Raw genomic sequence first — 13,426 nt, 5'->3', positions numbered from 1 at the left:
GCCGACCACCATCTACAGTAGGCAATTCAATGAGTACCTCATACCTTTTACCAGGTTTAGGTGGTTAATAGTGATGGCTAAATAAAGCTTCATTAAGCTTTGTGAACCATTTTCTTTATTTTCTGAGCAAATTCACTCAGTCGTGTTTCGTTATTGGTTGTGCATCCGTGATTGCCCTAGAGGTGCTCTCAGTCCAGCACCTCTCCCGCTCATCTTTGTTTGTTTTACGCTGTCCAGCGTAAATCTCTGACACCATACCTCACACTCATCCAGTTTGTTTCCGAGATCAACAGTGACTTGCGAAGTTGTGATAAGATTGCGTTGTCAATCGTTGTTTCTGAGACCAACAGTGACTTGCGAAGTTGAATAGTTACTGCTTAACCTGTAATATTTGAGAAGAGCTCTCGTTGGCATGCCGACCACCATCTACAGTAGGCAATTCAATGAGTACCTCATACCTTTTACAAGGTTTAGGTGGTTAATAGTGATGGCTAAATAAAGCTTCATTAAGCTTTGTGAACCATTTTCTTTATTTTATGAGCAAATTCACGCAGTCGTGTTTCGTTATTGGTTGTGCATCTGTGATTGCCCTAGAGGTGCTCTCAGTCCAGCACCTCTCCCGCTCATCTTTGTTTGTTTTACGCTGTCCAGCGTAAATCTCTGACACCATACCTCACACTCATCCAGTTTGTTTCCGAGATCAACAGTGACTTGCGAAGTTGTGATAAGATTGCGTTGTCAATCGTTGTTTCTGAGACCAACAGTGACTTGCGAAGTTGAATAGTTACTGCTTAACCTGTAATATTTGAGAAGAGCTCTCGTTGGCATGCCGACCACCATCTACAGTAGGCAATTCAATGAGTACCTCATACCTTTTACCAGGTTTAGGTGGTTAATAGTGATGGCTAAATAAAGCTTCATTAAGCTTTGTGAACCATTTTCTTTATTTTCTGAGCAAATTCACTCAGTCGTGTTTCGTTATTGGTTGTGCATCTGTGATTGCCCTAGAGGTGCTCTCAGTCCAGCACCTCTCCCGCTCATCTTTGTTTGTTTTACACTGTCCAGCGTAAATCTCTGACACCATACCTCACACTCATCCATGCATACACATTCACCACTGATTAAACTGACTACCATCGTCACTGAATTATCATTTCTTGTGTTGTAGTCATATACTTAGTCTTGCATTTCCTTCAGCCTTTGCTTCCCGTCTTCTATCATGGCTTTTGCGTGGGGTCATGACAAAGCATCTACGGTTGATTTTAGCCATTGTGTGAGTATTTGAGTTTGCAGATACATTGTTTTTTATTGTGTTTAAAGACTGCATTGTCAGTCTTTCCGCAATTTTCTCGATAATTGGAGCATCTTCCATGGCCTCGTTGGCGCAGTAGGCAGGGCGTCAGTCTCATAATCTGAAGGTCGTGAGTTCAAGCCTCACACGGGGCATGAGTTTTAAAATTAACAGGGAATACGGATATACATACTCTTAAAAAGTAGACTTCCAGAAGATTTGCATAACAAAAAAAGGGCAAATGATGCTTAAAAATGAAGCAGGTGGTCGAAAGCTCTGGAACGAGCACATGAGTGGACGTTGTGATAAGATTGCGTTGTCAATCGTTGTTTCTGAGACCAACAGTGACTTGCGAAGTTGAATAGTTACTGCTTAACCTGTAATATTTGAGAAGCGCTCTCGTTGGCATGCCGACCACCATCTACAGTAGGCAATTCAATGAGTACCTCATACCTTTTACCAGGTTTAGGTGGTTAATAGTGATGGCTAAATAAAGCTTCATTAAGCTTTGTGAACCATTTTCTTTATTTTCTGAGCAAATTCACTCAGTCGTGTTTCGTTATTGGTTGTGCATCTGTGATTGCCCTAGAGGTGCTCTCAGTCCAGCACCTCTCCCGCTCATCTTTGTTTGTTTTACGCTGTCCAGCGTAAATCTCTGACACCATACCTCACACTCATCCATGCATACACATTCACCACTGATTAAACTGACTACCATCGTCACTGAATTATCATTTCTTGTGTTGTAGTCATATACTTAGTCTTGCATTTCCTTCAGCCTTTGCTTCCCGTCTTCTATCATGGCTTTTGCGTGGGGTCATGACAAAGCATCTACGGTTGATTTTAGCCATTGTGTGAGTATTTGAGTTTGCAGATACATTGTTTTTTATTGAGTTTAAAGACTGCATTGTTAGTCTTTCCGTAATTTTCTCGATAATTGGAACATCTTCCATGGCCTCGTTGGCGCAGTAGGCAGCGCGTCAGTCTCATAATCTGAAGGTCGTGAGTTCAAGCCTCACACGGGGCATGAGTTTTAAAATTAACAGGGAATACGGATATACATACTCTTAAAAAGTAGACTTCCAGAAGATTTGCATAACAAAAAAAGCGCAAATGATGCTTAAAAATGAAGCAGGTGGTCGAAAGCTCTGGAACGAGCACATGAGTGGACGTTGTGATAAGATTGCGTTGTCAATCGTTGTTTCTGAGACCAACAGTGACTTGCGAAGTTGAATAGTTACTGCTTAACCTGTAATATTTGAGAAGAGCTCTCGTTGGCATGCCGACCACCATCTACAGTAGGCAATTCAATGAGTACCTCATACCTTTTACCAGGTTTAGGTGGTTAATAGTGATGGCTAAATAAAGCTTCATTAAGCTTTGTGAACCATTTTCTTTATTTTCTGAGCAAATTCACGCAGTCGTGTTTCGTTATTGGTTGTGCATCTGTGATTGCCCTAGAGGTGCTCTCAGTCCAGCACCTCTCCCGCTCATCTTTGTTTGTTTTACGCTGTCCAGCGTAAATCTCTGACACCATACCTCACACTCATCCAGTTTGTTTCCGAGATCAACAGTGACTTGCGAAGTTGTGATAAGATTGCGTTGTCAATCGTTGTTTCTGAGACCAACAGTGACTTGCGAAGTTGAATAGTTACTGCTTAACCTGTAATATTTGAGAAGAGCTCTCGTTGGCATGCCGACCACCATCTACAGTAGGCAATTCAATGAGTACCTCATACCTTTTACCAGGTTTAGGTGGTTAATAGTGATGGCTAAATAAAGCTTCATTAAGCTTTGTGAACCATTTTCTTTATTTTCTGAGCAAATTCACTCAGTCGTGTTTCGTTATTGGTTGTGCATCTGTGATTGCCCTAGAGGTGCTCTCAGTCCAGCACCTCTCCCGCTCATCTTTGTTTGTTTTACGCTGTCCAGCGTAAATCTCTGACACCATACCTCACACTCATCCATGCATACACATTCACCACTGATTAAACTAACTACCATCGTCACTGAATTGTCATTTCTTGTGTTGTAGTCATATACTTAGTCTTGCATTTCCTTCAGCCTTTGCTTCCCGTCTTCTATCATGGCTTTTGCGTGGGGTCATGACAAAGCATCTACGGTTGATTTTAGCCTTTGTGTGAGTATTTGAGTTTGCAGATACATTGTTTTTTATTGAGTTTAAAGACTGCATTGTTAGTCTTTCCGTAATTTTCTCGATAATTGGAACAGCTTCCATGGCCTCGTTGGCGCAGTAGGCAGCGCGTCAGTCTCATAATCTGAAGGTCGTGAGTTCAAGCCTCACACGGGGCATGAGTTTTAAAATTAACAGGGAATACGGATATACATACTCTTAAAAAGTAGACTTCCAGAAGATTTGCATAACAAAAAAAGCGCAAATGATGCTTAAAAATGAAGCAGGTGGTCGAAAGCTCTGGAACGAGCACATGAGTGGACGTTGTGATAAGATTGCGTTGTCAATCGTTGTTTCTGAGACCAACAGTGACTTGCGAAGTTGAATAGTTACTGCTTAACCTGTAATATTTGAGAAGAGCTCTCGTTGGCATGCCGACCACCATCTACAGTAGGCAATTCAATGAGTACCTCATACCTTTTACCAGGTTTAGGTGGTTAATAGTGATGGCTAAATAAAGCTTCATTAAGCTTTGTGAACCATTTTCTTTATTTTCTGCGCAAATTCACTCAGTCGTGTTTCGTTATTGGTTGTGCATCTGTGATTGCCCTAGAGGTGCTCTCAGTCCAGCACCTCTCCCGCTCATCTTTGTTTGTTTTACGCTGTCCAGCGTAAATCTCTGACACCATACCTCACACTCATCCAGTTTGTTTCCGAGATCAGCAGTGACTTGCGAAGTTGTGATAAGATTGCGTTGTCAATCGTTGTTTCTGAGACCAACAGTGACTTGCGAAGTTGAATAGTTACTGCTTAACCTGTAATATTTGAGAAGAGCTCTCATTGGCATGCTGACCACCATCTACAGTAGGCAATTCAATTAGTACCTCATACCTTTTACCAGGTTTAGGTGGTTAATAGTGATGGCTAAATAAAGCTTCATTAAGCTTTGTTAACCATTTTCTTTATTTTATGAGCAAATTCACGCAGTCGTGTTTCGTTATTGGTTGTGCATCTGTGATTGCCCTAGAGGTGCTCTCAGTCCAGCACCTCTCCCGCTCATCTTTGTTTGTTTTACGCTGTCCAGCGTAAATCTCTGACACCATACCTCACACTCATCCAGTTTGTTTCCGAGATCAACAGTGACTTGCGAAGTTGAATAGTTATTGCTTACCCTGTAATGTTTGAGAAGAGCTCTCGTTGGCATGCCGACCACCATCTACAGTAGGCAATTCAATGAGTACCTCATACCTTTTACCAGGTTTAGGTGGTTAATAGTGATGGCTAAATAAAGCTTCATTAAGCTTTGTGAACCATTTTCTTTATTTTCTGAGCAAATTCACTCAGTCGTGTTTCGTTATTGGTTGTGCATCTGTGATTGCCCTAGAGGTGCTCTCAGTCCAGCACCTCTCCCGCTCATCTTTGCTTGTTTTACGCTGTCCAGCGTAAATCTCTGACACCATACCTCACACTCATCCATGCATACACATTCACCACTGATTAAACTGACTACCATCGTCACTGAATTATCATTTCTTGTGTTGTAGTCATATACTTAGTCTTGCATTTCCTTCAGCCTTTGCTTCCCGTCTTCTATCATGGCTTTTGCGTGGGGTCATGACAAAGCATCTACGGTTGATTTTAGCCATTGTGTGAGTATTTGAGTTTGCAGATACATTGTTTTTTATTGAGTTTAAAGACTGCATTGTTAGTCTTTCCGTAATTTTCTCGATAATTGGAACAGCTTCCATGGCCTTGTTGGCGCAGTAGGCAGCGCGTCAGTCTCATAATCTGAAGGTCGTGAGTTCAAGCCTCACACGGGGCATGAGTTTTAAAATTAACAGGGAATACGGATATACATACTCTTAAAAAGTAGACTTCCAGAAGATTTGCATAACAAAAAAAGCGCAAATGATGCTTAAAAATAGTAGTAGTAGGTGGTCTAAAGCTCTGGAACAAGCATATGAGTGGACGTTGTGATAAGATCGTGTTGTCAATCGTTTCCGAGTTCAACAGTGACTTACGAAGTTCAATAGATATTGCTTACCCTGTAATATTTGAAAAGAGCTCTCGTTGGCACTGTAGGCAGACATTTTAGAAAATTAAGTCACTTTGCACTTTCAACTGTGACATCAACTCCGAATCACCATGTGCAAATTTTCAAGCTTCGTTGGCATGCTCCACAACGGATCAAGTCCAGACCGAACTTCCCGACCTCAAATGCTGTGGGCGGGGCTAAGTTCGGCTGGCATCCAGGCTAATGCCGACTACCATCTACAGTAGGTAATTCACTGTCTATGGATGAGTACCCCACAGGCTGTCATGCCACAGCCAGCACCCCAGAATCCGCTTTTTCTACAGCCTCCTGCTCCTGTCACCGCTGCCCACAGGCTGTCATGTCAAAGTAGGTTTCAAGCCTACTAGGAGTTCAAGCCTCACACAAGGCATGTTTTCAATGGGGAACACAGGAATACGTACTCTTAAAAAGTAGACTTCCAGAAGATTTGCATGACAAAAAAGCACAACTGATGCTTAAAAATAAACCAGGGACTCTTGGTTTAAAGGGGTGATAGAATGATTATATAGGGTATTTCACACTGTTCCTTAAGGTCTCCGAATATGTAACATTGGTTGGGCTGAAAATGGCCCGGGTGCTGTTCTATGCGCCCTAATGCAACCCTGTGAAATAGCCCTGAATGAAATGAGAGGTTTTCTCCCTTATATGGTATGCTCATGAATATTTAGATGAGCTGCACGCTGGTTGGTTTACAATGAGCGAAGCTGCACACACACACACACACACACACACACACACACACACACACACACACACATACACACACACACACACACACACACACACACACACACACACAGACACACCACTGCTGACACACTGCTGCCCCTGGGACACACAGACACACAGACACACACACACACACACACACACACACACACACACACACACACACAGCGTGGCGGCTGCCTGCGCACACACAGACACACAGACACACACACACACACACACACACACACACACACACACACACACACACACACACTGCTGCCTGCACGGCACAGACACACACACACAGTGCGGCCGCTGCCCATGCACACACAGACACAGACACAAACACACACACACACACACACACACACACACACACACACATACACAGACACACCGCTGCCTGCGCAACACAGACACACACACACAGCGCGGCCTACCCGCACACACACAGACACACCGCTGCCTGCACGGCACAGACACACACACACAGTGCGGCCGCTGCCCATGCACACACAGACACAGACACAAACACACACACACACACACACACACACACACACACATACACAGACACACCGCTGCCTGCGCAACACAGACACACACACACACAGCGCGGCCTACCCGCACACACACAGACACACCGCTGCCTGCGTTGCACAGACACACACACACGTTTTGTTGTCGGTGTTCCAGTTTGTTCTGTGTTTCCTGGACTTTTGTAACCTCAGTGTTTTTTTGGAAACATATTTTGCATGTTGCTTCAGGCCACTTTTTGTTGTACCTTTTGATTAAATTAAATCTTTGAACGCTACTCTGCTCGCATCTTCACTGCATTTGGTCCAAGCTACACCTCCCCCTGACAGAATGAGCCGACCAGAAATGGACACAGCAGTTTTTGAGCCTCACGTTCACCCATTGGACTCTGATGGTAAATTCATGATCACATTTTTTCGCTGTCTTTAGGAGGAGGACCCTGCCATGGCTAGGCACCTTATGGAGGTGCGCTGGCAGGCTACGGAGCAGGAATTTGGCCTCCCAGAGCCTTCATTTACCGTCCTCCAAGAGCCTTCTTTGAAGGGGACACAAATAATACAGCCATAATTATATTTGTAGAGGACATGTGTACACAGAGGAAAGCCTTAATACTATCATTAGTGTAGCATGGAGTACCATTAGCCTTCTTTTCAGTGTTTCTCTTGATTAAATGAAAAAGCTGACTAAATTGACCAAAAGTATTCTTCTTTAAAACCATTTATTTGTTATTAAATTGTTTACAATCAAAAATACCTTAAAACATAATGACTTATTTTGAAAAAGTGCCCCCATATAAACGAAATACAATGCTTTTGTACACTTGTTAAATTAGCTGATCATAATGTAAATTAGTGAGCCACTGGTAAAGCTCATCTGCTAACCCTGACAGCCACACCTCCAAAAATATGAACTAAGCTCAACACACTTACCTGAGACTCTACAGCTGACTGTCCCTGGTCTCCCTGTTCCTCAGTTCTTTCTGTCTTCTTTGCCTGTGACATAGTGACGTTAGTATTTCCATAAGCACCCATTCTTATAAAGATGTTACCAAATTGTCTTCATATGAGGACTTATTATGCTTGGCGTTTTGGTGCACTGAAAAAGGATCTTATGTCTGTTTTTCTTCATTTTATCTGGGCAACAACAGCACAAATCTTTAACGTCAGATGTCTAAATATGAGTTAGGTTCATAGGTTCACCACGCGGTCATATTATAATTCTAAAATGATCTTGGGTCATCCACATACATATTAGGTTTCGTCTGGGACAGAGGATATATATTTAACTGCAGCAAACCCACTGATCTGCCACTTAACATCATATTGAGCAAAACACAACTGTAGATCTTCAATATTAACCCTAATATCAGTTCACACAAGGCAAGGCAAGGCAGCTTTATTTGTATAGCACATTTCAGCTACAGGGCAATTCAAAGTGCTTTACATGAAAACAGATTAAAAAAATTTAAAACAGATAAAATACAAGAATAAAAGTTACAGTGCAGTATCCATTTTTACCAATAAGACAAACATCTCAAGCAGTCCGGTCCATATTTTTCCAACCATCTCGCCCACAATGGGCCCCGATACCTGGCACGGCTTTGAGCTTTCATTACTCATAATAACAGAAGCTAGTATACTATTTCCTTACAATGTGATCGTCACCACAAGGCTCGGTTCTTTTTTCGGCAAACCTTGTAAAAACCCGGTACAGCCCTGCAGACAAAAACCTTTCAGTAGTCAAGAACTTTTTCTTAAACTATCTTATTTCCTTCTGCAGTCTGTCTCTAAATAGACAGGGACTCCCTTGGAGTATGTTAGTCTATTTGTATTTAGGCCTTCTGCCTAATTTTAGTTAGTTTACTTCTTCTAACTCTTGATCAGCCCGACGTCTGACTCTTCTGTTATTCCCTTGCCACGCTGTATCAGAGAACTAATCAGATTTAAAGAAAGGCAACATCAAATAGATAGGTCTTCAGCCTTGATTTAAAAGAACTGAGAGTTGCAGCAGACCTGCAGTTTTCTGGGAGTTTGTTCCAGATATGTGGAGCATAAAAACTAAATGTTGCTTCCCCCTGTTTAGTTCTGACTCTGGGGACAACAAGCAGACCTGTCCCAGACGACCTGAGAGGTCTGGGTGGTTCATAGTGTACTAGCAGATCAGAAATGTATTTTGGACATAAACCGTTTAGTGATTTATAAACCAGCAAAAGTATTTTGAAATCAATTCTTTGATGCACTGGAAGCCAGTGTAGAGACTTCAGTACTGGAGTAATGTGATCCACTTTCTTGGTCTTAGTGAGGACTCGAGCAGCAGCGTTCTGAATCAGCTGCAGCTGTCTGATTGATTTTTTAGGGAGACCTGTAAAGACTCCGTTACAGTAGTCTAGTCTACTGAAGATGAAAGCATGGACAAGTTTTTCCAAGTCTTGCTGAGACATAAGTCCTTTAACCCTTGAGATATTTTTAAGGTGGTAATAGGCTGACTTTGTAATTGTCTTAATGTGGCTGTTAAAATTCAGGTCTGAGTCCATGACTACACCAAGATTTCTGGCTTTGTCTGTTGTTGTTAACATTATCGTTTGAAGCTGAGTGCTGACTTTTAATCGTTCCTCTTTTGCTCCAAAAACAACCACCTCAGTTTTTTCTTCATTTAATTTAAGAAAGTTCTGGCACATCCAGTCGTTAATTTGTTCAATGCACTTAGTCAGTTGTTGTATTGGACTATAGTCCCCTGGCGATAAGGTTATATAAATTTGTGTGTCATCCGCATAACTATGGTAACTTATTTTGTTGTTTTCCATAATTTGAGCCAGTGGAAGCATGTAGATGTTAAACAGGACAGGCCCCAGAACTGAGCCTTGGGGAACTCCGCACGTCATATTTGTATGCTCAGATGTATAATTCCCTATAGACACAAAGTAGTCCCTATTCTTTAAATAAGACTCAAAACACTTTAGCATTGAGCCAGAAATGCCAACCCAGTTTTCCAATCGGTCTAATAATATGTCATGGTCGACCGTATCAAATGCAGCACTGAGATCAAGTAATACCAAGACTGAAATTTTGCCACTATCTGTGTTTAAGTGGATGTCATTAAAGACTTTAACAAGAGCTGTCTCAGTGCTGTGGTGTGGTCGAAAACCCGACTGGAATGCATCAAAACTGTTGTTTAGTGACAAGAAAAGGTTCAGTTGTTGAGAAACCGTTTTTTCAATGATTTTACTTAAAAATGGAAGGTTTGATATCGGCCTATAGTTGCTCATTAGTGACGTGTCTAGATTGTTCTTTTTTAAGAGTGGCTTAATGACTGCAGTTTTCAGGGCCTGTGGGAAGATACCTGAGAGAAGAGACGTGTTTACAATCTGTAGAAGATCTGTAGCCAAACAATTTGCAACATTTTTGAAAAGGCCCGTTGGTAGAATATCAAGGCAGCAGGAGGAGGTTTTCAGATGTTGTATAATGTCCTCTAGGTTTTTACGGTTAATCATATGAAATTGGGTCATATTGGAATCTGTTTTGCCTGGACACTGACAACACATACCCTGTACTCGATATGGAAGCACTGACTGTTTGTTTAATTTTCTGAATTTTGTCATTGAAGAAGGTGGCAAAATCATTGCAGGCCTTTGTGGATAAAAGTTCAGATGCTACTGGTACTGGAGGGTTTGTTAACCTATCAACAGTAGCAAACAAAGCACGCGAATTATTATTGTTTTTGGCAATAATGTCCGAGAAGAAGGACCGCCTTGCATTCCTCAGTTCCAAATTATAAGTGCGAAGTCTCTCTTTATAGGTGTTGTAGTGGACCTGGAGATTAGTTTTTCGCCACCTGCGTTCTGCTTTTTGACACTCTCTTTTTTCTGTTCTTACCAGTATGGCATTTCTCCATGGAGATCTTTTCTTATCAGAGACAGTTTTTACCTTAATGGGAGCAATGGCATCAATAACATTTGTAATTTTACAATTGAAATTGTCTACAAGCTCAGTGACTGAGACCCCTGAGAGGGTGGGTGTGGACGAGAAAAGCTGAATGAATGTTTCACTGGTGTTGTCAGTGATATACCGTTTTTTTATTAACTTTGTTTGGACACTTTTGTGCACAGAGATAGTGCCATTAAAGAAAACACAGGAATGATCAGAGAGAGCAGCATCAGTCACCACAACCCTGGAAATGTTCAAACCCTTCGAGATAGTCAAGTCCAGAGTGTGCCCCTTGTTGTGTGTGGGCTCCGTCACATGCTGAGTCAGTCCATAGTTCTCAAAAATACAACACAGTTCTTTTGTCCCTCTATCCTGGGGGTTGTCAACATGAATGTTGAAATCACCAGCAATAATACACAGTCAAAGTTAATACAGATTAAAGACAGCAGTCCACTAAAGTCGTCAAAGAAGGATGCACAGTATTTAGGTGGCTGTAGATAATTAGAAAATATAGGTCGAGAGGGGGACCTTAGCTGAAGAGCCACATATTCAAAAAGAAGCAAAGTTTCCATAAGCTATTTGAGTACATTGGAACGAGTCGTTAAACAAAAATGGCGACTCCACCTCCTTTCTTATTCGCTCTATTCTCACTCATAAAACTGAAGTTAGGGGGAGCTGATCAATGAGAACAGCAGCACTGTTATTATGGTCTAACCAGGTTTCAGTTAAAAACATAAAATCAAGATTGTGTTTAATAATAAAATCATTGATTAAAAATGATTTACCCGCCAAAGACCTGACGTTTAGTAAGGCTAATGTTAGTGTGTTAAAATAATTATCTGTCTCGTTTTTTGGGACAGGCTGTGGCTGACGAGGAATGGATGCTAAATTTGCTAAGTTGGCAGTTAAGTGCTTCTTTTTCTTACTTAGCGGATTCACCATTCTTTTTCTATTACCTATCACAACATAGATTGACGAAGAATTGAATACACAGGGCCCAGGCTTGTCCTGGAAAGAGTCATGAGTGCCACTAGGCATGCAGCCTGGGCCCAGCACATATCAGTTAAAGCTTGTTTCATTCTGTACACAAGCATACTTATCAGTCTGGGGAGAAGGAGTTAGCTGCCGTCCTGGAGGGGGCAGAGGTGCCTGGCGTTTTACTGTCAGTGGTTGAGTCCAAACAGGGTCAGTTTGATGCTGGGGGCGAGTGATGGGAGAAGGTAGTGGGGTAAACTTGGTTCCAGCATCTACCAGCTGCTCCATCCGGTCAGTGAACCCCAACATGTGGCAGGGGGAAACAGGGCAAAGGGTGAATGGGGAGAGCGATGGATCATCAAAGGCGTCGGTGTTGATAAGGGGGTTTGAGGAGTGTTGGACGGGTGAAGGGGGTTGAGATTTCTCGTCTCCGCTCTGAGGTCCTCCATGGTCAAATCTTTGCTCAGGTGGGGGCTGTGGTGGATCACTGCCGCACTTTGTTGTGTCTTCCTCTTGTTTTGTTTGTGTTGATTTATCTTGTCCTGTGTCCTTGGCTGAGGGAGCAGATGTGTGGTGCAGAAAGTAAAGTAGGCTAGAGGTGAACAGCTTTACTCCTGGTTTGTTAAGGAAAAGTCCATCTGCTTTAAAGAGATGTCTGCGGTCCCAAAAATTTTTAAAATTGTCAATGAACTGCAGAGAGTGGACGGTACATGCAGTTGAAAGCCATTTGTTCAGTGCCAACAGTCTGCTGAATCTCTCAGCTCCTATTCTGACTGGCGGTATAGGGCCACTGATAAACACCTTCGCGTTTAGGGAGCTGACTGTGTTCAGCAGAATCATGAAGTCACGATTCAGCAGTTCAGACTGTTGCTTTACGACATCATGTGACCCTATATGCAGTATAATGTTTTTCACAGTTGGGTGTGCTGCCATGATATCCGGGATTCTTTGGGCTAAGTCAGACACCATGTCTTTGGGAAAACAGAGAATTTTGGTGTTTTTACTGCTTTTTATGTTTTTTACAGCAGAGTCACCCACAATCAGAGTTTGGTGCCCAGTCGTTAGCTTTCCCTGCAGATTTTTACTTTTTGAATTGCTCTCAGTCCTTACCCTGCTGTGTGACGATGAGACGCAATCCAGGTCATGTCCAGGGTCCTGCAGCAGAGGAGCAAATCTGTTATCCAGTTGCACACTCAGTTGTTGGGGAGGCATTTTGTTGCTAATTCTCCCTTTTGCAGCTGTCCACGGCTGTGTCCTACTGAGTACAGGGGTAGAAGAGGCGCTCTGCCTGGATGGTAATGCAGGCCAGCCGTTCATATCACAAATCTCAGGGCGCTGTGCCCTGCCCGTTAGTCGTCCTTTCCAGGAAAAGGATTTACTCTTAGGCTTTGCACCAAAAGAGTTCCAGGGAGGACTACCACTTGTTGATTTGTTACTTATTCCACAGCCCTCCTGTTTGTCCGTAGTCTTGCTGGTGCTAGTTAGCCGTGTGTTGGCATGCTTCTGACCATTGTTTTGGGTCAATGGTAAAGTGGTGTCATTCCCACATGATCCGTTCACTTCCAGGTTTACTTCTAACCGTTGAATTTTGGTTTCCAGAATAACAATCTTCTGAAGGAGTTTGTAGTAGTCCTCCATGGAGAAGGGAGGCATCCTGCTGCTAATTAGCTTTAGCTACAATCACTTTAGGACAGGCTTGAGCTATTGGTAGGCCACACTCACGCAGAAAAATGTTGAAATATGGCAATAGCCTACTATGTCTACAAAAAATGTATAGTCCA

At 42.5% G+C, this 13,426-nt stretch overlaps 4 non-coding genes across 4 annotated transcripts; all 4 read left to right on the top strand.

Annotated features, from left to right (window-relative positions):
* The first annotated feature begins 1,373 nt into the window (after positions 1 to 1,373).
* trnam-cau lies at positions 1,374 to 1,446 on the top strand. Its single transcript has one exon. It is a non-coding gene; the product is annotated as a tRNA-Met (tRNA).
* A 799-nt stretch (positions 1,447 to 2,245) lies between these two features.
* On the top strand, positions 2,246 to 2,318 carry trnam-cau. The gene has a single exon. It is a non-coding gene; the product is annotated as a tRNA-Met (tRNA).
* A 1,213-nt stretch (positions 2,319 to 3,531) lies between these two features.
* Positions 3,532 to 3,604, top strand: trnam-cau. The gene has a single exon. It is a non-coding gene; the product is annotated as a tRNA-Met (tRNA).
* A 1,570-nt stretch (positions 3,605 to 5,174) lies between these two features.
* Positions 5,175 to 5,247, top strand: trnam-cau. The gene has a single exon. It is a non-coding gene; the product is annotated as a tRNA-Met (tRNA).
* The last annotated feature ends 8,179 nt before the right edge of the window (positions 5,248 to 13,426 follow it).

The sequence above is a fragment of the Sander lucioperca genome, chromosome 1 (assembly GCF_008315115.2).
Source record: "Sander lucioperca isolate FBNREF2018 chromosome 1, SLUC_FBN_1.2, whole genome shotgun sequence".
NCBI lineage: Eukaryota > Metazoa > Chordata > Actinopteri > Perciformes > Percidae > Sander > Sander lucioperca.
Note: the sequence above shows the minus strand (reverse complement) of the source record. Positions and strands in the feature narration are given on the sequence as shown.